The sequence below is a fragment of the Mus musculus genome, chromosome 2, assembly GCF_000001635.26.
Source record: "Mus musculus strain C57BL/6J chromosome 2, GRCm38.p6 C57BL/6J".
In the NCBI taxonomy this organism is placed as follows: domain Eukaryota; kingdom Metazoa; phylum Chordata; class Mammalia; order Rodentia; family Muridae; genus Mus; species Mus musculus.
The window spans coordinates 92,741,777-92,765,270 of record NC_000068.7 but is presented as its reverse complement, the minus strand read 5'-3'; the positions used below and the strand labels follow the sequence as shown (position 1 = coordinate 92,765,270).

Sequence of the window (23,494 nt, the reverse complement as noted above, 5' to 3'; positions counted from 1 at the left end):
AACAGGATGTCAACATAGGAATTGACCAAGCATCACCTAGTGTGCAGGACCCTGGGCTAGGTAAAGGGAATGTGGGAGATGAGAGAGAAGGGAGGTGGGGATCCGTGTGGAGCCAATGCTGGCTTGTGACATCCACCACATGAGAGGTGTCAAGGACCTTTTCATGAAGTCACCTGAGTCATGGTCCCCAGGGATTTCCCAGCTGTGATGATCACAGTGGCCTGGGTGTCAGCTGAAGAAGGGGTCGGGGATGGTGCTCCTAATGGTGCCCCATGAGGTGGATGGTCACCATGCTGCTGAGGACAGACAGCAAGATCCTGCAGCAAGATTCAGGAGGTTGCTGCTGAAGATACTGCAGGCTGAGAGGCTACAATAGCCTTGGATGACAAGGTGATCCTCAGTGTCCAGGTGACTGCAGGTGGGAGGGGCCCAGAATCACTAGCCACAAATTCCATGACCCCTGTGTCTGTGCCCTGAAAGGGGGCAAAGGTGACCTGTGAGCAAAAATGAAGTTGGGCTCATGCTGTGGACAATACAATACCGTCAGCAGGTGTCTGTGACCCAGTGTTGGCTGCTAAAGGACAATAGCAGAGAGCCGTGGATCTGCCATTTGCTCACCTAAGTGACAGGGGTTTCCACAGAGGGGAAGAAGAGCCAGGCTGGGAGGACATACTGGAGACCTGGCCTCCCTGGACATCTATGCAGGGTGTGGAGAGGGCAACTGAGAAGGAAGGTACCTGGTGTTCTTCCTGGCCACTCAGGTCATTTATGATTCCTGCTCTGGGCCCCTGCCTGGGCCTGCAAACTGTATCCTGCCACCCTGGGTTGGGAAGTAGACTTCCCTCAGGCCCTACCACTACCCTTCACCTAGGATGCACTCCTCCTAAGATGGTGGGGAAGGAGAGCACCAGCCAGCTTACATGCACATGAGTCTGTCTCTGTGGGCAGGAGGGGGTGCAGGGTGTCACTCTAAAGTCTGCTTCAAAAACAAGACACTCATCTCCCAGATGTAGGAGTAGGGTCTGCTACAGATTTCAGCTAAGTCTTTTGGTGACTCTCAATATCAAGAGAAAGCCTCCTTCTCCAGTGGTCTCCCCTCTTCCTCCTGTGACAGGGCCACAAAGGCCCTTACCCTTGACCACATTCTGGACCTTTCTGAGAGGCCTCAGGGTTTGCCTGAGAATCTATTAAGGACCTGATCCATATCCTGTGGCATCTAGGCTTCCCTGTCTAGCTCTTTGTCCTTGTGGCCAAGATACCCTTTGCAACCCCGCCAAGCCTCCATATGCCAGACACTACCTTAAATCTGCTTCCAGAGCTGGAAGCTACCTGTATGCAGGTGTGTCAGTGTGGGTGGGGCCTGTGGCACAGGTAAAGGGCATCTGTAGATAGGTAGATGGACACTGAGGATTTCATGAGGTTGCTGTAACCTGAGTATATAAAGGCTGGTGTTGAGCCTGTGTGTGTGTGTGAGAGAGGGGGGGGGAGAGAGAGCGAGAGCACAAGCCAGCTCAATCAACAGGGTCTCAAGGGAGAGAAGGAGGGAGGATTAAAGTGGAAAAAAAAGACAATTAGACAACATTATAGCATGACCCCAGAGTGCTGGAGCAGATTTATTTTTTTTCCAGTCTGTTTTTATATCATTTAGGTACATGCAAAGAATATGACCAGTTCTAAGGCATAAACAAAGTAGTCAAGGAACAAAGCACGAACAAAGGTTCCTGTTCCTAGGGACTCATTAAGATGATCGGGATACAAGGAATACGTTCCTTGGCTGTATTTTTCTTGAGCTTATTTCCTGTCCAATGACAAATATTCTTTCCAGTTTCCTAGAAGTGGCACCTAGAGCTCTCCATATCTCCCCATATTTCATAAACAAGACTGTATCTATCCTAGGTTGTTCTGACGATACCTTAATTACCCGTTATTGAAAATGCATTATCCAAGTCAATGCATTTATGTCTTAGGCTGGTAAGGTTCTCTGCAGAATCTTGCCTGTCATTGACTACCAGCCTGTTACATTAGTGGCTTTGTCTGGGGATTCATTTTAAGTTTCAAGCCATGTATTTTGGTCACTAGCTTGTTGATGTTGTTAAAGGCAAGTTTTATCAAAATGGGCAGGAATAAAAGTATTCCCAGGACAAGAAAGGCCAATTTGATCAAACTATATAAGTCGTTCTTGAAGCTTGATTAGGATGGAAATACTGACCTTAATCCATGAATAACTTTTTTCAGCAGTATCTGCAGCATCAAAGCTCAGCAGCATAGCATTCTATAAATTCACAATCTTGGTATGCAAAGCTAAAGAATCCAGAGAGGTGTTAGAATTATGCCAAATACCCTGCAAGTGGCTTTGAATTTTCTCCCAATTATAGTGACTGTCATTGTAAATTTTAGAAGTGACACAAATTGATTGGTATTTAGTGTGACACTCAAGATGGCTTCTTACTCTTAAATTCTGAACCTCCTCTCCAATAATTTGAATAGTATTATAGAGAATATCAATTCATTGTTCCAAGTGCCCAAGTACATCTTCTTGAATAGTAAGAGCATTAGTAACTTTTTTTTTTCTAAGTGATTAACAAAAGTTGCTGTCCTAACTTCTTGGAGCAAAGCAATTGCAGAAGCAGTGGCACTAGCTATTAATGTCCCACTACCCTCTTTCTTCTGCTTAAATCCTGACTCACTTCTTCCAATATTTGTAAGCTTTTTTCAGATTACCAAGGTCTTATTATACTTATAAGACACTAAAACAAAAGCTATTTAATAGACCACCATAACAGACATGCTAGATTTCAATACACTAACACAATTAGAAAGTGTTAAATTAAATACCGTTACATTAAATACCGTAGAAGAAACAAAAGTAATTTAAATGTGACCAATTAATAAAAGACTAGGAGCCTTAACACATTCACTAACACTTATTCGAAATCCAGATCCTGTCTCAATTTTTTCTATTTCTAACATAACTTCAAAGAGAGCTGCAGCTAATTTCCAAATATGCAGTTGAAAATAACCTGAATCTGATTGCCAAAGACCTATGGACATCTCCTTTGTCTAATGTTTGATTGATTCCCTGCCCAATCAATAATTCACATATTACTTGATTAATGTAAATCAAGTTGTGGGTTGATTATAACGTTCTTTCCTTTTAACAGTTTTGGTAAATGCCATATCCACATTCTCTGTGGGTTCAGACCATGATCACCTCATGAGGATCAGGGGTAGATCCCTCATAATATTTAGGCATGCCCATCTCTATGCTCTGAGTTACAGTTTGTGAAATCTTTTTCTTCCAAATTTGAGGAAGCACAGAAATACACCCATCATTCATATTATTCTTCACAAAGGAAACAGGAATGCTGTCACAAAGCGCATTGAAAGTCGTGGTCTTATTATAAGTTGACTCCCTTGTCCAAGGAGATCCAAGAAGTTGAGAATTATTACAAGCCACAAGAATCTCCAGTCTGGACCACACTGGTGGATGTATCAGTAGTGGGTCAAGAATGTATGCCTAATACAGTTTCCCTGTCACCAGTGTCAGGGCACTCAGCAAGCTCACAGTCAGCATCATTCTTTGTCCCAGCATCAGCATGTCTCACCAGTCACTCTGGAAGCCACCATGCTCCTTCAGCATCCTGAAAAAACAAACAAACAAAAACAAACCCACAAACATGCCCTCTTCCCCATATTAATACCTGATCTGGACCATACCATATGCCAGTAAGTGGATCCTTCCATTGCACCTGAGCATAAGTATGCTGAGTTGTAGGATGCCATAGACAATAGCAGAGAGCCCCTTGGCATCTAAGGTCCAAAAATTCAAAATAAAATTTTGTGGTGAAGGAATATACAACTCCCTCTTTTTTTGTTTTATGTAACTGGTATTTTAGAGCTCCATGGGTTTGTCCCATCATTCCCTGTAACAGAGATGTTGTTAGCATGATAACAGGCATTTTAAAGCTTATATTCAGAGGACAGCCAAAGAGAAATTAAAATCTTGAGCTTGTGATTGAATTGTAAACTGCCAATGTTCCATTAGCTTTGTACATATTCAACTATAATTTTTAACAGTTCCTTTTGTAATATCAAAATAAAGCATTTTTAAGAGTGAAATCATAGAATACAACCATAATTTTGAAAGGCAAAATCCAATTTTTAACAGTGTAAATAAATAATCCAGTCTCTTTAAAAGCAATACCAAGCACACTGTTTTCATTTTACAAAGTCTGGCTCCCAGGTCTGGTATATGAATGCATGATGGTGCAGCTTTTCATACTTCATTAAAGAAACATTGTTTTAAATCCTATCTTTTATAAATCTGGTTTCTAGGATAGGAATTACATAAAATATTATCCTAATTTAGAGGTATCTTTAGAGACCTGTTCCCCTGGGTTGGCTCCTGCCATGTGTTGTTGCCCAGAGTGATTCCAATCCTGAGTTACCAGTTTTAAGCCGATTTTCTGTTTATTAATGATATATTTTTTAACCATACCCGATAACTTATAAGCCAATATTCTATAACCAAGACATGAATAACATATTTATACATTTACAACCAGTCAGAAACAAACATGAAGTGGCTATACACATTATTTACATATTTAGATTAGACAGACAAAATTTTCTTATTTTTTCCAGCTTTAACTTCATGGGAGGAGCACCTTGACACTTGCTGAACCCAAATGTTCCAGCAGATAAAGTTTTAACCATTTTTTCTTTTGAATATGAAGCACAGAGCAACAATCAAGCAACAAAGATGAAACCATAGACATAAACAGACAGATGTAGACAGACAGGCATGCCAAGGACAGACAATAGACAGAGAAGGAAGAGAACTAGATGTCCCACCAAAGGGACTCAGATATCCTGCTTAGGGGACCCAGAACCAGGACTAAGCATTTCCCCAGTGGGAACCAGAGAGGAAGCAGGTATCGCCTGACCTCCTCTTGACTTTAGCGTATCTAACAAAAACATTCTACCATTACTCTGCCCCATTTTTACAGGGTTTACTCACTGCTGGCCCAAATTTTCTTTATTTTCTTTTGTGTGCACTTCCTCCCCGCTCCTCTCACCCTCATGGTGTCCTTCACTGAACCTCTCTTACTCAAGCTCCAGCATTGAGGGTGCCGCCTGACCAAGCCAGCTCAGTCAACAGGGACTCAAGGGAAGATGCGAGGATTAAAGGAAAACAAGATAATTAGACAACATTATAGTATGGCCCCAATGAGTGCTGAAGTGGGTTTAATTTATTCCAGTCTGTTTTTTTATATCATTCTAGGCACATGCAAAGAATATGGACAGTTCTAAGGCATAAACAACGTAGTCAAGGAACAAACAAGGCATAAACCAAGGTCCCCGTTTCTTGATTATCATCTTGATTATCAAGATGATCAGGATACAAGGATGCATTCTTCGGCTGTATTTTTCTTGAGCTTATTTCCTTGTCCTTGTCCTTGTCCCGTGTTAAATATTCTTTCCAATTTCCTAGAATCGGCACCCAAAGCTCTCCACATGTGTGTACACACCAACAACATAAAGGGGGTAACACAAAGGGAGTCCCTCTCTTCTGATCACCTTCCCACTTGCCTGACCAGGGACTCTGTCACTATAGAGAAGTTCCCATGGAAGTCAGCCTTGTCTGCACAGAGGCAGAAGAAGGCTTGGGTGCCATAAATCAGTCCGCCTCTTGCCTGGAATTGGTTCTGCTGGCTTAGCTCAGCCACGGCCACGCTACTTGCCTCTCCTCAACCTCATCCTCTCGTCCTCTTCCTCCTTCCTCAAGATGCCCACAGGAGGTCAAGAGGCCTTGCTGTCCTGTGCCATAAGTATGGGGTCCAGATCCCTCTGGCCAGGGCTGAACCTGGATGGGAGACGACCCCTCTCCAGGCCTCAGCAAGTTATGCTTACATTGACCTCAGAGGTCAAATGCAAATAACCAGATAATCTCCAGTGGAGTCCTGCCAAGGCACTGCTCTGCCCTGGGCTTGTTCCTGGAGTGATTGATTTTTCTGATCTGACTTTACATTGATTACCATTAAATTTCTGAGTGTTGATCTTGGGCTAGCAATTCCACCTGGGAAGAGAGTTTTGGATCATAAATCAGCTATGTCAAAACATTGTGTGCTTCTGAGGTTTGGCTGGACACATCTTTTGTGTCTTCATTCAAGTCTCTGGTAAAACTCACCAAGCTGGCTGGAATGAGGTTGATGACATGCAATGGAAGACCACTCAGTCCATTCTTTACCCACAGACTCCCCAGCTGGGGGATGGTCAGATGGCTGTGAACGGCCCTGACTCCTCCACCCATCTGCAAGTCCAGTCACCCTATGAGGAAGAAGGGGTGGAGACGGTTTGGGTGAGCTGAGGCACACTCTAGACTCTTATGTGTTCTGTCCAGTCAGCTCCTTTAGACAGCTGCAGTGTGGAGACTCTTCCACATTCCCTTCTCTTTGATAAAGAAAAATGATCAACGTTGTTCCTCTCATTCTTCACATTTCTTGGGAAACTCCACAGGATGAAGGAGGCTACTGACCTTGGGCCTCAGCTTATCTCACACTGGTTTCTTTTAGGGATGCTTAGATTGCCACAGCATGTGGCACCAATCCCTGGCTCCCCTTCCCCCTCCATAGGATCAGGTGGTAGTGGGACAAAAGGCACTGTTTCGTTTTATGAGTGTGTACATGCATGTGTTCATGTGTATATGCATGTTTGCATGCACACGTGTGTGACCCAAGGAAGAGAGCAAGGAAGAGGCTAATGGTCTTATAATAGTCCTGAGAAGGACATGGGGACACTTCCACAACATTCTATTCATCAGAAGCAAGTCACCACCTCCTACCCACAGTCTAGGAGAAGGAATAGGCCCTACTCTTGAAGGAAAAGGTGTCCAAAAACTGCAGACATAGTTTTAAATCGGCACAGGGGACTACAAAGAGACACAGCGAACCATATCAGGATGTGGGGTACAAGGTATCCAGGTCCCAGATGTGTGACTTTTTATCTTTCTGTTCTGGCTTCCATTTGTCACAGGTAGTCACTCAACTCCCTTATGGTCCTTTGGCTATGACCCCCATTGCAGACCTACTGTGACCTTTGTCTCATGCACATGTACAACAGAAGGCCTGGTGGAAAGTTAGTGAGTCCTGTGGGAATAGCAGAAGCAAAAGCTCAGAAGTAGAGGGCACAGGGCACAGGGCTCCAGGAACAAAGCCACTGATGTTGGACAGTGCTATGAACCTGCCATTCGGGACGGCAAATGACAAAGCTGCTACCCACACAGAGATCACAGCCCACAGATATTAAAAAAAAATCCACAATGCATACACACACACACATGCACTCACACACATGCACATACACACATGAACACACACACGTACCTACACATGCACACACATGCACATACACACATGAACACAGACACACACACACACACACACACACACACACACACACACACACACACACACGACCAGGTGACAGTGAAACAAAGAGGGAGTGAGGTAAGAGCTAGAGGAGACATGAAGGCATTGTCTCATTTTATGTGTGTGAACATGGATATGCACACTCATGTGTGAATGAGCATATGTGTGTGTTTCTGTGTACTACATTTCATGTGCATGTGTCTGCATTCAAGTGTGCACATAAGTGTGTATGTGTGTGAGCATGTGTGCACATGTTTGAGTGTGTGCACGATCAAGTGGAAGTCAGGGTCAACAGCAAGCATTGTTGTTCTTTGACATCTCTCTACCTTTTGTTTTGAGACAGAGTCTCTCACTGAATCTGGGGTTCTCCATTTGGTCAGACTGGCTGGCCACTGAGCCCACAGGACAGACACCATTCCCACCTCCCCAGAACTGGGGTTACAGATGCTCACTGCCTTAGAGCTTTTACTCTGCAGGTGCTGGGATCTGAAGTCAGGCCCTCATGCTTGTCAGCAGGCACTTGTTCCACTGCCTTTTGGTGGGTGAGGCCTTTCTGAGAAAGGGGCAGTGGAGCATAGACCTGTGGTGCAAAGGAGCTTTCCTGAAGATGACTAGGGGAAAGCATTCTCTCTCTCTCTCTCTCTCTCTCTCTCTCTCTCTCTCTCTCTCTCTCTCTCTCTCTCTCCCTCTCCCTCTCTCTCCCTTCTTTCCTTCCTTCTTTCCTTCCTTCCTTCCTCTTTCCTTTCCTTTCCTTTCCTTTCCTTTCCTTTCCTTTCCTTCCCTTCCCTTCCCTTCCCTTCCCTTCCCTTCCCTTCCCTTCCCTTCCCTTCCCTTCCCTTCCCTTCCCTTCCCTTCCCTTCCCTTCCCTTCCCTTCCCTTCCCTTCCCTTCCCTTCCCTTCCTTTCCCTTCCCTTCCCTCCAATCTGCCTGTCTCTGCTCTCCAAGTGCTGGGATTAATGGTATGTGCCATCACCACCTGGCTCAGGCCAAGCAGTTCTCAAACCAGAATAGCTTGATGGCCTTCTAGCACAACAGGCTGAAGGTCCTGAGCATGCAGACTCTCCACTCCAACCAAAGATGTGAGGTCCAATGGGTCTATTTCTGAGCTGCTGGCCAGAGTGTGGGTCAGTGGCCCTGGGGATGCTAGGTTAAGCAGTGCATGCTGTCCTGGGTGCTCTGAGTGAAACCTGCCTGGTCTGGCTCTGGTACTAGACTGAACTCAGGGTTCTCTGTTGGGTTTCGGTGCCTGAGGAGAGTGGGCACTGGTGAAGCAAGAGCATCCTGAGCAGGAATAGCTCTGGGTGCTGTTGTTTTTCCTTGTGACTTTGCTTGTCTGTCTTGTGCATATAGGCCTGAGTGAGAATGTCCCCGTAGGCTGAGGAAGTGGAACACTTGGTCCCCAGTGGATGGCGCTGTTTGGGGAGGCTATGGAGCCTTGCTAGGGGAAGCATGTCCCCAGGGTTGGGCTCTGAGTACTCATAGCTCCACCCCACTTCTGGTTTACATTCTCTGTGTCTTCTGTGTGGCTGAGAAGAGATCTTTCAGCTTTCTGTCCTGTGCCTGCTGCCAGGCCTCTCTCCGCCTCTGTAGACTCTTCTGGAAACATAAGCCCCAGTAAACACTTCCTTCTGTAAGTTACTCTGTATTTGATCACAGCTACAGGAAAGTAAGCAACCCATCATCTACTTGGTTCACTGGGCCACAGCTTAGCCAAATGTCTGAGAAGGTCAAAGGTTACTGTGCTCCCTTGGTACAATCTGGAAACTTTCCGGGTCCCTTGAGCCTTTTCTTGCTAGGGGAATTCTCCTGTCTGTTTTGGGTGAGGTCTGCTTTCATTAGCCCAGAAGAGGTCTTTTGGTCAAGTCCAGAGGGGTCAAGTTCTGCCCAGCTCACAGCAGGCCTTGTGGATGTTGTTGGGCCAGAGGCCATCTCTGAAATTGTGAGTCCTAACTGCTAATGGCTCGTAGTTGTCTCCTCATCTGGAGACTCGGCCTTGGTCCAAAAAACCGGTAGCCAAGGGAGTGTGAGCTACTAGTAAGAGAGGTTTAGTTTACACTATACACTTCCCATTGGGATTGTCCTGCCCTATCTTTTCCTCCCTTTCTCTCCCCCTTCTCTGTCAATCATATGTACTGAACCCCTGCCTCAAGTGACCCAGACTCTAGAAACAAGTCTGCAGCCAGGTGGTGGTGGCATACACTCAGGAGGCAGAGGCAGGAGGATTTCTGAGTTCCAGGCCAGCCTGGGCTACACAGAGAAACCCTGTCTCAAAAAAACCAAACCAAAACAACAACAAAACAAAACCCAAACAACAACAACAACACAAGATACAGGCCTGCTGTGACTCCAGACTCAGAACTTTCCCCTGAAAGGCAACCTCATAGGCTGGATTCCCCTCCCTTTCTTCTTGCTCTGATTCTCTGGAGCACTCACCTCACAGGTCCATCCCCTACACCTTCACCTCCTTTTGACCTACACAACCTCCCTCTTTACTTCCCACAGCAGCAACCTCCTCCTCCTTCCAGACAGCTTCCAAGCCCGGTAGCAGCCATGTTTGTCTCTCTCAGCTCTGCACATGCTGTCTGGCACCTAAACATGCCCTGACTCTAAAACTAGACTCTCTCCTCAAACCCTGCTCCTCCACCCAGCAGTCAATGACATTCTTCCCTTCGGGCTCTTCCCAGGCTCTGAGCCTGGCTGTGCCGTTCCTGCTCCCGGCCAGCGCTCGCATCTGTCCTCTGCTCCCTCCTCACCAGCACCAGCCTCCTACCCATCTCCCCCATCTGCTTTGAAGTGATCTTGGCAGACACTTGCTAAGAATGCACAAGTGTGAGATGCTGCGCTCCTTGCATCCATGCAGAACAAACGCTAATCTCTATTATTAACTCATTAACTTTCCTATTCTCAGAAGAGGAAACTGAGGTACAGACAATTAAGTGACTCATCCAAACTGGATTGCTCTCTTCTACTCCTAAGATCCTAACCTCAAGAAAGCAAGACAAATGTGCTTGAGAGGAGATTCTGAGAGACAGCAGGACCAGGCCAATGGTACAGCCTGCAAACCCACTGAGGAAAGGGGACCTTGAGTTTCTCACCGGCCTGCAGAGTGAGACTCTGTCTAGAAAAGGAAACAGAAAGAGCCAGCAAGGTGGGTCAGAGGCAGGCACTTGCAGCTAAGCCTGGCCATCCGATTCCAATGCCCAGAATCCACATGGTGTGAGAAGAGATGAACCCCCACAGATTGTCCTCTGACCTCCACCTGTGTGCCGTAACAGTTAGGTATGAGCATACATAAACACACACACACACACACACACACACACACACACATACACACACACACACACACACACGGCTACACATCCAAGCAAAGCACCCACATACATTAAATAAATATTTTTAAATGTTTGTATAAAATAAAAAGAAGGAAGGAAGAGGGAGAGAAGAAGAGGGAAGGCTGGATCAGGGTAAGGTGACATAGCATGACAGAATGTATAACCAGCCAGTGCCCCCCACCAAGCTGTCACTGTGGAAACCAGCACTTGTCTCCCCTAGGGAGCACACACCTATCCCGTGTCCCTACCTTAGCCATGTGCTTTACCAGCTCCTGCCTGTCACTGCCCACTCCCCCTCCCCAGTCTCTCCTCTACCCAGACTCCCTCAGTGGCTCCAGCAGCGGTTAGCTAAAACTTTGAGGTTTATTCTATGGTCAAGATCGCCTCAGAACAGCCCTTGCTTGCATCCCACTCCTGCCCCTGATGCTCCTGCAGGAGCCAGCACCAGCCACCGGCAGTGCTCAGCCTGGTCCCCACAGTCCTCCCTAGTGCTCCCTGCTGTCGTGAACATTTTCTCTTAGGACCTCCACTCTAAGAGCATCTGTTACCTCTATGACTTGGACTGTGGTGGTAGGTGAGCCCTTTGCTACAGTTGCCGGTCTTCGGACTCTGATCCCTTACGTTCAACTTGCTATGTGACTGTGAGTGGATAAATGAGTGTCTCTAGATCTTGATTTGTTTATCTGTGAAGTGGAGAGAGAATGCCACTCTGCCAGGTGATTGCTCTGGGATGTACCCAAGGAAACTGGTGTGGGATTTACATTAACTTAGCAAGCCTGAGTTCCATAGCCAAACCCCATTGTGTAAAAAAATATGTGGTATCTCATACTTGTAATCTCAGTGATGGGGAGATAGAGACAGGCAGATCCCTGGGGCTCACTGGCCAGCCACCCCAGCCTACTGGGCCAGTTTCAGGTCAGTGAGAGATCCTGTCTTTAAATAAATAAAAAAGAAAAGGTTCCTGGCTCTTGAAGGTTGATAAACTTGAGATTGATCTCCACATTCTCATGAGCACACACACACACACATCAACACACACACACACACACATACACACACATCAACACACACACACATACAAAAACAGAGACAGAGAGACACAGAGAGCTGCAAGTGTGAACGGGGGATGGAATTCATTACAAGCATGCAAGAACCAGCTCTATTGCCAAGCCGTGTACTCTATGCCTAAGGGACTCTGGCCCTTGGCTAGCCATCTTTATGTGACACTTGGCACAGCTTCTCCATAAAGCTGACAATGAATCATATTCAAGTACCAGTTTGACTATTCAGCCATGCCCCTTTCTTCATCCTCACCATCTCCAGATCTCTCCATGCAGATCATCTTGTATCCTGAACTTCCCTCTGTTCCAGGGGACCACACATGGGCCTCCTCCTCCTCTACCCTTCCCCCCAACCCGCTTTCAGCACTGTGGCCACAGCCTCTCTGCTGCTCTGCCGCAAACCACACAGGCTCCTACCGCACTGGACGCATGGCCTTTGCACCTGCAGTTTTCTCTGCCAGAGTACCTCCAGCACCCCACAGCCACCCCACTCAGGTGTTCATGTCACCACACGGAAAAGCCTCCCCTGGATGTCCTGCCGTGTCTTCCTCTGGCACAGAGCCTTTTTGGTTTGCCTGACCTGTTTCCTTATCTTCCTGCTCCCACTACCTGATACTGTCACTCAACGACAGTTCGTTATTTCCTTGTTCATTTATAGGACATCTCTGCTGACTGATTCTAAACTCCTCAGGGATAGAGAACCAAGATGCTACAGAATGTGATAGACATACAAAACATAATGACTGAGTGAATGAATGAGTAAGTGAGTGAGTGAATGAATGAATGAATGAACAGATAAATGGATGGATAAATGAATAAGTGAATGTATGAATGAGTAAATGATTAAATGAGTGAATGAATTAATGAATAGATGAGTGAGTGGATAAGTGAGGTGGATGAATGTATGAATGTATGAATGAGTAAATGAGTGAACGAGTGAATAAATGAATAGATGAATGATGGATAAATTACATAGATGAATGAGTCAATGAGTGAATAAATGAGTGAATGAATGAACTCAGCAAATATTTCAGATACTGTATCTTACCTCAAAGGACCTCTCCTAACATCCTGTGTCCTTCACACCAGCTCAGGCCACAGGAAGTCCGCTGAGTTCACTTCCTCCTGAAACTGACTTCTAAAGGAAGTTGCTCAGCCATGCAGGTTCATCTACGCTATGCCCTCCCCTGGTGGATCAGAGGGAGGGTGAAGAGAGGGAGGACACTGTGGCTTCTGTAGGGAGGTCTGGAAGGGCCATACAAATTGATTCAGGTGACTCATGTTGGACAATGTCAGGTCACTTTTGCAGGCTGCTGGTCCTTACCGTGCAGTTACTGGTCTGATATGACAAAGGTGAGTAGCATGGGGACTTCAAGGACTAACATGGTTCATGGCTCAGGGCTGGTGAGTTTGTGAAGGAAAGATCCTGGTGCAGGTTGCTTAGTGTTTCCAAGAACAAGCAAGGCCAGAGGAGGTATTCTCTGAGGCTCAACCGCTACACTCAGCAGGGCTTCCGAAACAGTCCTGACTGGTGTGGGGAGGGAATGAAGAAAGGACAGAAGCAGAGACACATGTGTGGAAAGCTGGGATTGAACGGGCTGGGCTCTGTGCTGGAGAAGCCATGCTCAGGGCATTTATTATCTACAGCTGAACAGGGAGGCAGGGTTGCTGCATACAGATAAGCAAGGAGTTGGGGTTATTACATACAGCTAAACATGGAAGCAGGGTTATTATATACAGCTGAACAAGGGGTTGGGGCTCACTAAATCACAGTAGGAACAGTCTTCAGGCCACGGGGAGAAATCTACTGTAAGCATTTCTGGCACACAGTCGACATCTGTACTTGGACCCAAGGGAGGTTTTGCTGTCCCTCTGAGCCTCACTCAAAGAAGGCTTGGTCACTCCCACGGGACTAAGACATTAGTGTCCCTGACGTGGCTGTGCCCATGTCAACAATAGACATCCACTTATAACCTCCCTCCCTCCCTCCCTCCCTACTCTGAGCCAAGACCAAACAAACTTCAGCCGTTTGTGGTCAGTATCGGTCCTCACCAAAATGCCAGATGTGTCAGGCAGACTGGAAGCTTCCAGGGACACAGCCAGGCTATGGCTGAGCCCAATCACGAGTCTGGCATGTCGAAGCTTCTGAATATTAAGAGGGGGACAGCCATACAAAAACATTTAGGGCAGGGTTCTTTACCAGAGAAAGGAAGTGGGGTGGAGGGAATGGGGAGGGAAGAAGGGGGCAGAAGAAGTGAGAAAGTTAGTAATGAAGGAAAGAAGGAAGGAGACAAGGGAGGAAGGGAGTGGAGGAGAGGAACTGGGGAGAAAGCACCCACTTGTCCTTCAGGCTGGTTTCCCTCTTCTTTGTAGCTGGTGCATTTAATGCTCTAGTGCCACCCATGCCAGAGTCCTGTGTGTGACAGTAACTCCTCCCAGTCTTTGTCACTCACAGGATGTTACTCAGCGTGACCTCTGATCCTCAGGGCAGGGCACTGTTTTAAGCATATTTGCAGTTGACCCTTCACTCCATCCTCAGCAGAACCAAGTCCACTTCCTGCCAAAATGTGTCACGGATGATAATTAAAGAGGTTGATTTATGGCCCTGGACAATGGCGACTCTCAAACACACAGGCAGGCAAAGGGTGAGCCTTGCTCAATGACTGAGAAGTTCCCATGCCACTAGCTATGCAGGCCATGACAAAGGATGCCGAGGAAGCACCAATGGCAGAGTGTTGGACTCCCCAGCTCCTTTCTGCAAGGCTCCTTTGGAGACAAGACTGGGCCCCCAGCTGCGGAGGGTACAGAAGCCATAGGTCCCTTCAGGGCTCTCTGTCCATTTCCAAGCTTCGCTGAGAGACCTGGCTGCCCAACCAAGTCAGGAGGAGCCATGCATGGGGAGGGGTTTGAGAATGTGCTTAGCTGGTTAAATTCAGAGAAGAGGGGACTGTGATCGAACCCTCCATCCTGGCAGGAAGCTGGAATAAACAGCTTCCCTGGACCTTTGAGAGACGTTTGAGATGTTCTACCTCCACCCTGAGGTCTGGTGTCAGCAGCTGTCTGGGCTCCCTGCAGGCCTCGGGCTCCCAGCCTCCCACTGGGAAGACCAGCAGCTGCCAGGGATCCAGAAGGCGGAGGCTGGAGCTGCCTATGGGAGTTAGAGACTATGCAGAGCACACAGTGACATCCCCAAGGGCATCAAGTGTCATAGGGCTTCCACCTCCAGGCCTAACCTACCTTCCTTCCTTCCTTCCTTCCTTCCTCCCTCCCTCCTTCCTTCCTTCCCTCCCTCCCTCCTTCCCTCCTTCCTTCCTTCCCTCCTTCCTTCCTTCCCTCCCTCCCTCCTTCCCTCCTTCCTTTCCTCCCTCCCGCCCTCCCTCCCTCCTTTCTTCCTTCCTTCCTTCCTTCCTTTGCATCACACATTCTTCCTTTAGGGAGGAGGGAAGCACTGCTTTCAGAGCCCAGGCTACCCTGCCTCCAAGCCTGCTTCTGAGCAGGCCTCACACTCTGTAGCTGAGTTGACCAAGCACATTGTTTGCCTCAGTGTCCTGGCAATCAGAACGGCTTCCACCTGTGTGAATGCACCCGTGGTCTCTGTACACACCAGTGCTGCACAGATTTGCACATCCCTCACTGGCTTGGGAACTGTGACGCCTTCCATTAGCCTCCGGGTGGGCTCTAACGGGCTGGGTCTCTCTGCTAAAGGCACAGCTCCTCCAGGTATCCCTTTCTATGTATCATAGGTCTCTGAAGTTTCTGGCAACTGCTTCTTTCTCTTGGTTTTTCCAAGCTGCGGGTATGTGTCTCCAATTGTTTTAACCACCTGTCTGCAGGTCTGGGGCTGAGGGAGGCAATTTGGATGCAGGAACCAGGTTACAACACTGATCTCTGAACTCAGTGGACCAACCTGGAAGGAGGTTTAAACAAAGGGTAGGAACACTCAGAGATGAGGAACTAAGGGTGAGCTGAGGCGGTGGGCGGTGGGGAAGATGGAGTCCGCCTTCTTCATATCCCTGCCTGGAAATGCTTTTCTAGTGTGAACCTTTGTCAAAGAGTAGGCTGCCAGTATCCAGAGAGAGAGGGCTCCTCTGTCTGTAGACATTTGAGCTACCTGGCGGGGGGGGGGGGGGGGTGTGTGGAGCACCAGAGAGCACATGAAGCTGAATGTGGGGTAGAAGGACAGCCTCTGTCTGGAAACTACTGGGTGACCTTTTTCTTGAAAAGTCTCTCCTTTCCCCAGGGCCTTAGCGGGAGGCCACTGGAGCCTGCATCTGGGAGCGTCACTTGCTCATGTATAGAGATACTTGGAGTGAGGGCCTTGCCTGCCCTGCCTGGAACCCACCTCTAGTACAGCAATCCTGGAGCTAAGGAAGAGCACACACTGACAGAAAGGAGAGGGTCATAGCATACACTGGCACCTGGAGAGAAGGGATCAGAAAGAAGGAAAGGGCTGAGAAGTTTTGATTTTTTTTTTTTTTGCTCTCACTTCTTTATGTTTGTGACAGTTTAATTTATCCCAGGCTAGCCTTGAATTCACCAGATAGCCTAGGATGTCCCTGAACTTCTGATCCTCCTGAATGCAGTGATTATCGCTCCACCTGTCTTTATGAAGTGCAGGGGATCAAAGCCAGGATTCTAGGTACACAGACTTCACTAACTGAGTCACACCAGGCCTAAGAATCTAGTCTTTGGACCAAAGAGGCTTTGCTTAAAAGAAAGATCTTCCAGAGCCCCTCACTCACACCATAGACAGGGAGGGAATCTGAGGCCAGAGAGGAAGTTACTTTGACCTCACAAACTGTACTGGCCCAGCCCAGCTCTGTCTCCTGCCACCACCACCCTCCAGCCCTTACACTGCCCACAGTCACACGCATGCCACCTTTGTCTCCATGTTAGGAACAGCTGGCTGTCCATGGTAAGCTACCGCTTGGGTATGAGGCAACCATTTTCCACAAGGCAGACAACCTCTCTGCTTCTCTTCTTGTGGAGAGGTGTGTTAGCTGCAATGGCAACAGCTGGGTGAGACAGTGCAGCCCTGTCTGCCCACACTCCACAGCTCCAGCCATCCAGAAGAGGGTGGGGAGGGAGGGCAGGCCTGGGCTACCAGCCTCCACAGGAGGAGCCTTACAGAGGCAGGTGCCAAGAGGACTTGGGCTTATCAAATGTCAAGAAATCAACTCCCATGCTCTGATTACCTATAAGAGCTCCTGTCACAACCTGAGACTCTGTCAATCACTGCAGCATTCAAACTCAGGACTGGCAATGGAGACCTGAGTCAGTAATAACTCAAATGGGCCACTTCTATTTGCATATTAAAGCTGGGTTCTTCCTGCTGTGTTCCACTCCTTTGTGGCTCACCAATGCTCACCTTCCTTACGTGGATGGGAAAGAATGAGGCTCCTGCACTTCTGCCAATGGGCTTGGCATTGAGCAGAAGGACAGAACCTGGGAAGGGGTCTATTAGTACGGACAGAGCTGGTCCCGGACACTGTGATGAGAACATATGCTTTCCCGGAGCAGCTGCTGTGCAGGATGATGTCCTCCAACTATCCTTCATCATCCTGTATAGTAAACCCAAGTGTGACCTGCAGCCTCCCACAGAGGTGCAGGCTGAACCTGCCCATGAGCTCAGGGCTGGAGGCACCACGGTCAGTCACCTGAAGGTACAGCAATGTGTGGCTGAATTTCTGGGACTGTGAGTGGCTAATGTGGGGGAAGATTTGTTTTGCAGCATTGCCAGTGGCAATAGCTGACAGCTACACAGGCTCATGGCTGGAGTCAGGGAAGGAGCCTAGATGTTGTTTAGACAGGCAGCCTGCCAGTGTTCCCACATGAAGCCTGTTGGGGAAATGCTTCAGATTCTAAAAGCTTGTGCAAACATGGGGAGGGCCCAGCGCATCTGTGGCACTCACTGCATCTCAGGGATGGAGTTCTTAGCTCTCTCCTCTCCCTAAAGGCCAGAGCTAAATAGAGGCAGAGCTGGGGCTAGACTTTCCTGACTCCTGTTTGTACTTACTTGATCTGGCACCCAAGCCTCAGCCAGTGAGCAATGAGGCCTGTAAGAATTGGAACTGTGCCACCCTCTCCCTACCAGTTCAATATAGTACTTGAAGTCCTAGCCAGAGCAATTAGACAGCAAAAGGAGATCAAAGGAATACAAATTGGAAAGAAATAAGTCAAATTATCACTATTTGCAGATGATATGATAGTATACTTAAGTAACCAAAAAATTCCATCAGAGAACTCCTAAACCTGATGAACAACTTCAGCAAAGTGGCTGGATTTAAAATTAACTCAAACAAATCAGTGGCCTTCCTCTACCCAGAGGATAAACAGGCTGAGAAAGAAATTAGGGAAACAACACCTTTCACAATAGTCACAAATAATATAAAATATCTTGGTGTGACTCTAAGCAAGTGAAAGATCTATATGACAAGAACTTCAAGTCTCTGAAGAAAGAAATCAAAGAAGATCTCAGAAGATGGAGAGATCTCCCATGCTCATGGATTGGTAGGATATAAACTGGCCATCTTGCTGAAAGCAATACAGATTCAATGAAAACCCCATCAAAATTCCAACTCAATTCTTCATAGAGTTAGAAAGAACAATTTCCAAATTCATCTGGAATAACAAAAACAAACAAACAAACAAACAAACAAACAAGCAAAAACCCAGGATAGTGAAAACTATTCTCAACAATAAAAGAACTTCTGGTGGAATCACTATGCCTGATGGTACTGTGGCAGGCAGGTAGATCAATGGAATAGAATTGAAAACCCAGAAATGAACCCACACACCTATGGTCACTTGATCTTTGACAAAGGAACTAAAACAATCTAGAGGAAAAAAGACAACATTTTCAACAAATGGTGCTGGTTCAACTGGCAGTTAGCATGTAGACAAATGCCAATCAATCCGTTCTTATGTCCTTGTACATAGCTCAAGTCCAAGTAGATCAAGGACCTCCACATAAAACTAGATACACTGAAACGAATAGAAAAGAAAGGAAGGAAGAGCCTCGAGCGCATGGGCACAGGGGAAATTTTCCTGATCAGATCACCAATAGCTTATGCTCTAAGATCAAGAATTGACAAATGGGACCTCATAAAATGGCAAAGTTTCTGTAAGGCAAAGGACACTGTCAATAGGGCAAAACAGCAACCAACAGATTGGGAAAAGATCTTTACCAACTCTACAACCGATAGAGGGCTAACATCCAAGATATATATATATATATATATATATATATATATATATATAAAAGTTCAAGAAGTTAGACTCCAGAGAACCAAATAACCCTATTAAAAATAGGGTGCAGAGCTAAACAAAGATTTCTCAACTGAGGAATATCGAATGGCTGAAAAGCACCTAAAGAAATGTTCAACATCCTTAACTATCAGGGAAATGCATATCAAAACAACCCTGATATTCCACCTCACACAAGTCAAAATGGCTAAGATCAAAAACACAGGCGACAGCAGATGCTGGTGAGGATGTGGAGAAAGAGGAACACTCCTCCATTGCTGGTGGTATTTCAAGCTGGTACAACCACTCTGGTAATCAGTTTGGTGGTTCCTCAGAAAATTGGACATAGTATTACCTGAGGGCCCAGATATACCATTCCTGGGCATATACCCAAAAGATGCTCCAACTTGTAATAAGGACACATACTCCACTATGTTCCTCCAATTTATAATAGCCAGAAGCTGGAAAGAACCCAGAAGTCCTTCAACAGAGGAATGAATACAGAAATGTGGTACATTATTTACACAATGGAGTACTACTCAGCTATTAAAAACGATGAATTCATGAATTTCTTAGGCAAATGGATGGAACTAGAAAATATCATCCTGAGTGAAGTGACCTAATCACAAAAGAACACACATGGTATGCACTCACTGATAAGTGAATATTAGCCCAGAAGTGCAGAATACCCAAGATACAATTCACAGACCACCTGAAGCTCAAGAAGAAGGAAGACCACAGTGTTGATACTTTGGTCCTTCTTAGAAAGGGAATCAATGGGAGGTGATACAGACACAAAATTTGGAGCAGAAACTGAAGGAAAGGCCATCCAGTGACTGTCCCACATGGGGATCCATCCCATATACAGTTACCAAACCCAGACACTATTGTGGATGCTAACAAGTGCTTGCTGACAGGAGCCTGATATAGCTGTCTCCTGAGAGGCTCTGCCACTGCCTGACAAATACAGAAGTGGATGCTCACAACCATCCATTGGACTGAGCACAGGGTCCCCAATGGAGGAGTTAGAGCATGGACACAAGGAGCTGAAAGGGTTTGCAGCGCCATAAGAGGAACAGCAATATGAACTAACCAGGACTCCCAGAGCTCCCAGGGACTAAACCACCAATCAAAGAGTACACAAGGAGAGACTCAAGGCTTCAACTGCATATGTAGCAGAGGATGACCTTGTGGGACATCCATGGGAGGAGAGGCCCTTGGTCTTGTGAAGGCTCGATGCCCTAGTGTAGGAGAATGCCAGAAAGGGAAGCAGGAGTGGATGGGCTGGTGAGCAGGGGGAGGGGGATGGAATAGGGGGTTTTCAGAGGGGAAATGAAGGAAGGGAATAGAATTTGAAATGTAAATAAAGAAAATATCTTTTTAAAAGAAGAATTGGAACTGTGACCAAGCTAGGTCTGCCTGGGTCATCATGGGTCTTGGAACAAGTCTGAGATTCCCACTCACTGGAGGTCAATGTTAGAGAGTTCCATGGTCAAAGCATTAATGTGCTTTACAAAACAAAGTAGCAGTGTGTGTGTGTGTGTGTGTGTGTGTGTGTGTGTGTGGCCCAGCCACCAGACCAGGGGTCCAGACAGGAGCTTCAGAGTCAGATAGAATAACATTTCCCAGCCCTGCCCCTTCTTGGCCATGTGTCCTCCTGAAGCCATCCTAACTGTGTCGATGGTAGCTGCTCTGTGCATCTAATGCAACCTCCCACAAAATTCAAGTGCCTTGACCTTCACTGTGCAGGCTATGTAATGGGGGGAGGCTGGAAGTGGCAGGGAAGTAACAGGAGGATCTCTGCGATGTGACAGCCAACATCCTGGCTTAAAAAACCATGGTGACAGCCCCTTTCTCAAGGGAGGAAGACACCTGATGTCCTGGACACCTGATGTCCTCCTCTCGCCTTCAAGTGTAAGTACACAGCTGTGTGCACCTGCACCCCCATGTGAACACACATATACCACACACACAGCTAACTTATTAATTAAAATAAATGAGGAAAATAGCTTGAGACACCAGCGAATGTCTCCCTGGTCCCATAATCCTTCCCTGCTAGTTGGAGCACGCACCTGGCGTTCACTGCTGAGGGCTCAGCTCCCCGCAGCAGCCAGAAAGAAGGCTCTACAGGGATGTTTCCATTTCCTTGTGTTTAGTTTGCTCCCTGGAGATTAGGTAATAATTGCTAATCCTATGGGGAGTATTTGGGGCTTATTGTCAGTTTAGAGCCCTGAGGAAGGCAGCCTCAGCCTCTCTTTTTGTTCTCACATGTGTGTGGAGAGTGGGGTTGACACCACACCCTGGGAAGCCTAGAGACTCTCCAATGAGCTACTACTGTGTCTGAGGGCCTGGGTTAATCTGAGGAGTTGTAAGGAAAGATGAAGAGTTGCCAGCACCGGCAGGAGGGCTGAGGTTAGGTCACTTGTACTTGGGGATTCACTCCAAGTCAGACCCCATTCAGAGGCATATGTGATTGAGTGGGTGGGGATGAGTGGGGATGAGAGGGAGAGGGAGAGAGAGAAGAGAGAGAAAGGAGGGGGACGGGAGGGGAGGGGAGGGGAGGGGAGGGGAGAGAGAGGATGGGCCTAAGAAGAGGGGAAAGGAAATCCCTTCCTACCACCCTCTAAGGTTCAAAACCCATGGAGTAGAAGACAGAAAGATTGTAAGAGCCAGAGGACTGTGGGGCCTGCTGTGAAGGAGCATCTTCCAGCCACGACAGAGCTGCTGGACTCATGCACTCACAGTAGCTGTGATGATTGGCACAAGATCCACACAGGATCAAGCATGGATGGGGAGGGGCTCAGCCCCCACCCCCACCCCGACCCCCACTCCTGACTGGGAGCTACTGTAGGCTGAAGGGTGGGGTGGTGTGGTCACTGGTAGGTTGTCCCTGCTCCAGCAGATGGCCCCACGCCTGTGCGCATACAAGAAGTACTCATTGAACTCATTGAAAAGGAGGAACAACGGTGGGTATAAGGAGAGGGGAAGGGGGGAAGGAAGAGGAAAGGAGGGGAAAGGAAGAAGGAACATGAAGTTAGGAGAAGTGGAGGAACCCTGGAGGAGTTGGAGAGTGGGGACTGAGTGGGGTGTGTGATCTAAATGCATTGATCCATGTATAAAATTACCAAAGCATTTACAAAGCAGAAAAGGGGACTGAGCATGTCAGGGCAGCTCTAGGTCTCCTCCCCCTTCCTCTTCCAGAGTCTCTGGGACTTGTCCTGTAAGGATAGAGAGAGGAAGGAGAGTGTGGTCTCACACCTGGGATGAGCCAGCTCCAAGTCTCCTCCTATGCCTCCTGCTGACAAGTCCCAGGACCTTAAGCAATCTCTCCTCCCTCTTCCCCTCCCCCCTACTCCTCCCTCCATCTCTTCTCCCTCCCTGTCTTCCCTCCATCCCTGATTCCTTCTCTTCCTCCAGGCTCCCCTCCCCTCTCACTTGATTTTCTTTTAGTGAGGAAGGTGGGAGGAGGAGGCAGTGGGACTCACATTCCTTAAGCCCTAGCCACTTAGAGCCCTCTACCCACCTCATCATCCTGGAGAGTGGATGCTGCCTGGGCCCATTTTAAAGAAGCAGAAACTGGGGTCAAAGAAGATGTGGGAGGTCGCCAGCCTCCGAGGGTAGAGGTGCGGTCCCAGTCCAAGTGGGCTTCGGTGCTTTCTCCTTTGGCATTGGAAAATTACCTCTAGAGTTGTAAACACAGGAAACTCCGGGTGTGTGCCGGTGCATGCTCAGAACTGAGTTTTCCTGGGGATTCTACGAACTGTTCCTAAAGAGGTCAGAGATAGCCAGAGAGGCTGCAGCCTGTCCACAGCCACCCACGGTCACCCCAGGACACTGGGCTGCAGCAGTGGCAGGCACAGCAGCAGCCAGGCCTTCCTGCTTCCGGCCTCTGCTTCCTTCCTAGCTCTTCCTCGAGGCCCTGTCCTCCCTGGAGCAGCTCCCACTTTCAGGGACCACACCCTGCAGAAACACTCTGAAACTCCCAAGTGATTCCTGGCCACATTCCTGTGGCTCTTTTCCAGAAGGGCTAGCTTGGCCTGAGGTCATCCACTAGAGCCGGAAGTGCTGCTGAGATCTTTCTCAGTCCAGGAAATGGCTGTGTGGATGGATGGGAGCTGGACTGCAGACAGCACACAGGAGCTCAAATCAGGTCACGTCAGCTGTATGCAGAGACCTCCATCTGATACTTAATCTAGCCTTGCAAGGTTCTTCCATATTATAGGTGAGGAAACTAAGGCACAGAGAGGTTGAGCTACCTCCCGGAGGACACACAGAGAGCTACTGTCCAGAAACTGCAGGTTTTTCTTCTCATCAACACATCTAGAGACTGAACTAGATAATTAATTTATGGGCTCGGGACCTTTTACCAAAATAGCTGGGGTCTTCCTGCCACAGACATCAACAGAAAGCAGGTTGGATTTTC

At 47.6% G+C, this 23,494-nt stretch overlaps 1 long non-coding RNA gene across 2 annotated transcripts; it reads right to left on the bottom strand.

Moving 5' to 3' along the window:
• Window positions 1-5,230: 5,230 nt before the first annotated feature.
• On the bottom strand, window positions 5,231-23,041 carry Gm13816. 2 transcript variants are annotated; one of them, XR_866546.2, is made up of 2 exons: window positions 22,595-23,041; window positions 5,231-6,330 (listed from the first exon to the last, which is right to left on the bottom strand). It is a non-coding gene; the product is annotated as a predicted gene 13816 (long non-coding RNA). The 2 variants fall into 2 exon arrangements; XR_866547.1 differs by lacking the exon at window positions 22,595-23,041 and adding an exon at window positions 12,875-13,789.
• Between the last annotated feature and the right edge of the window lie 453 nt (window positions 23,042-23,494).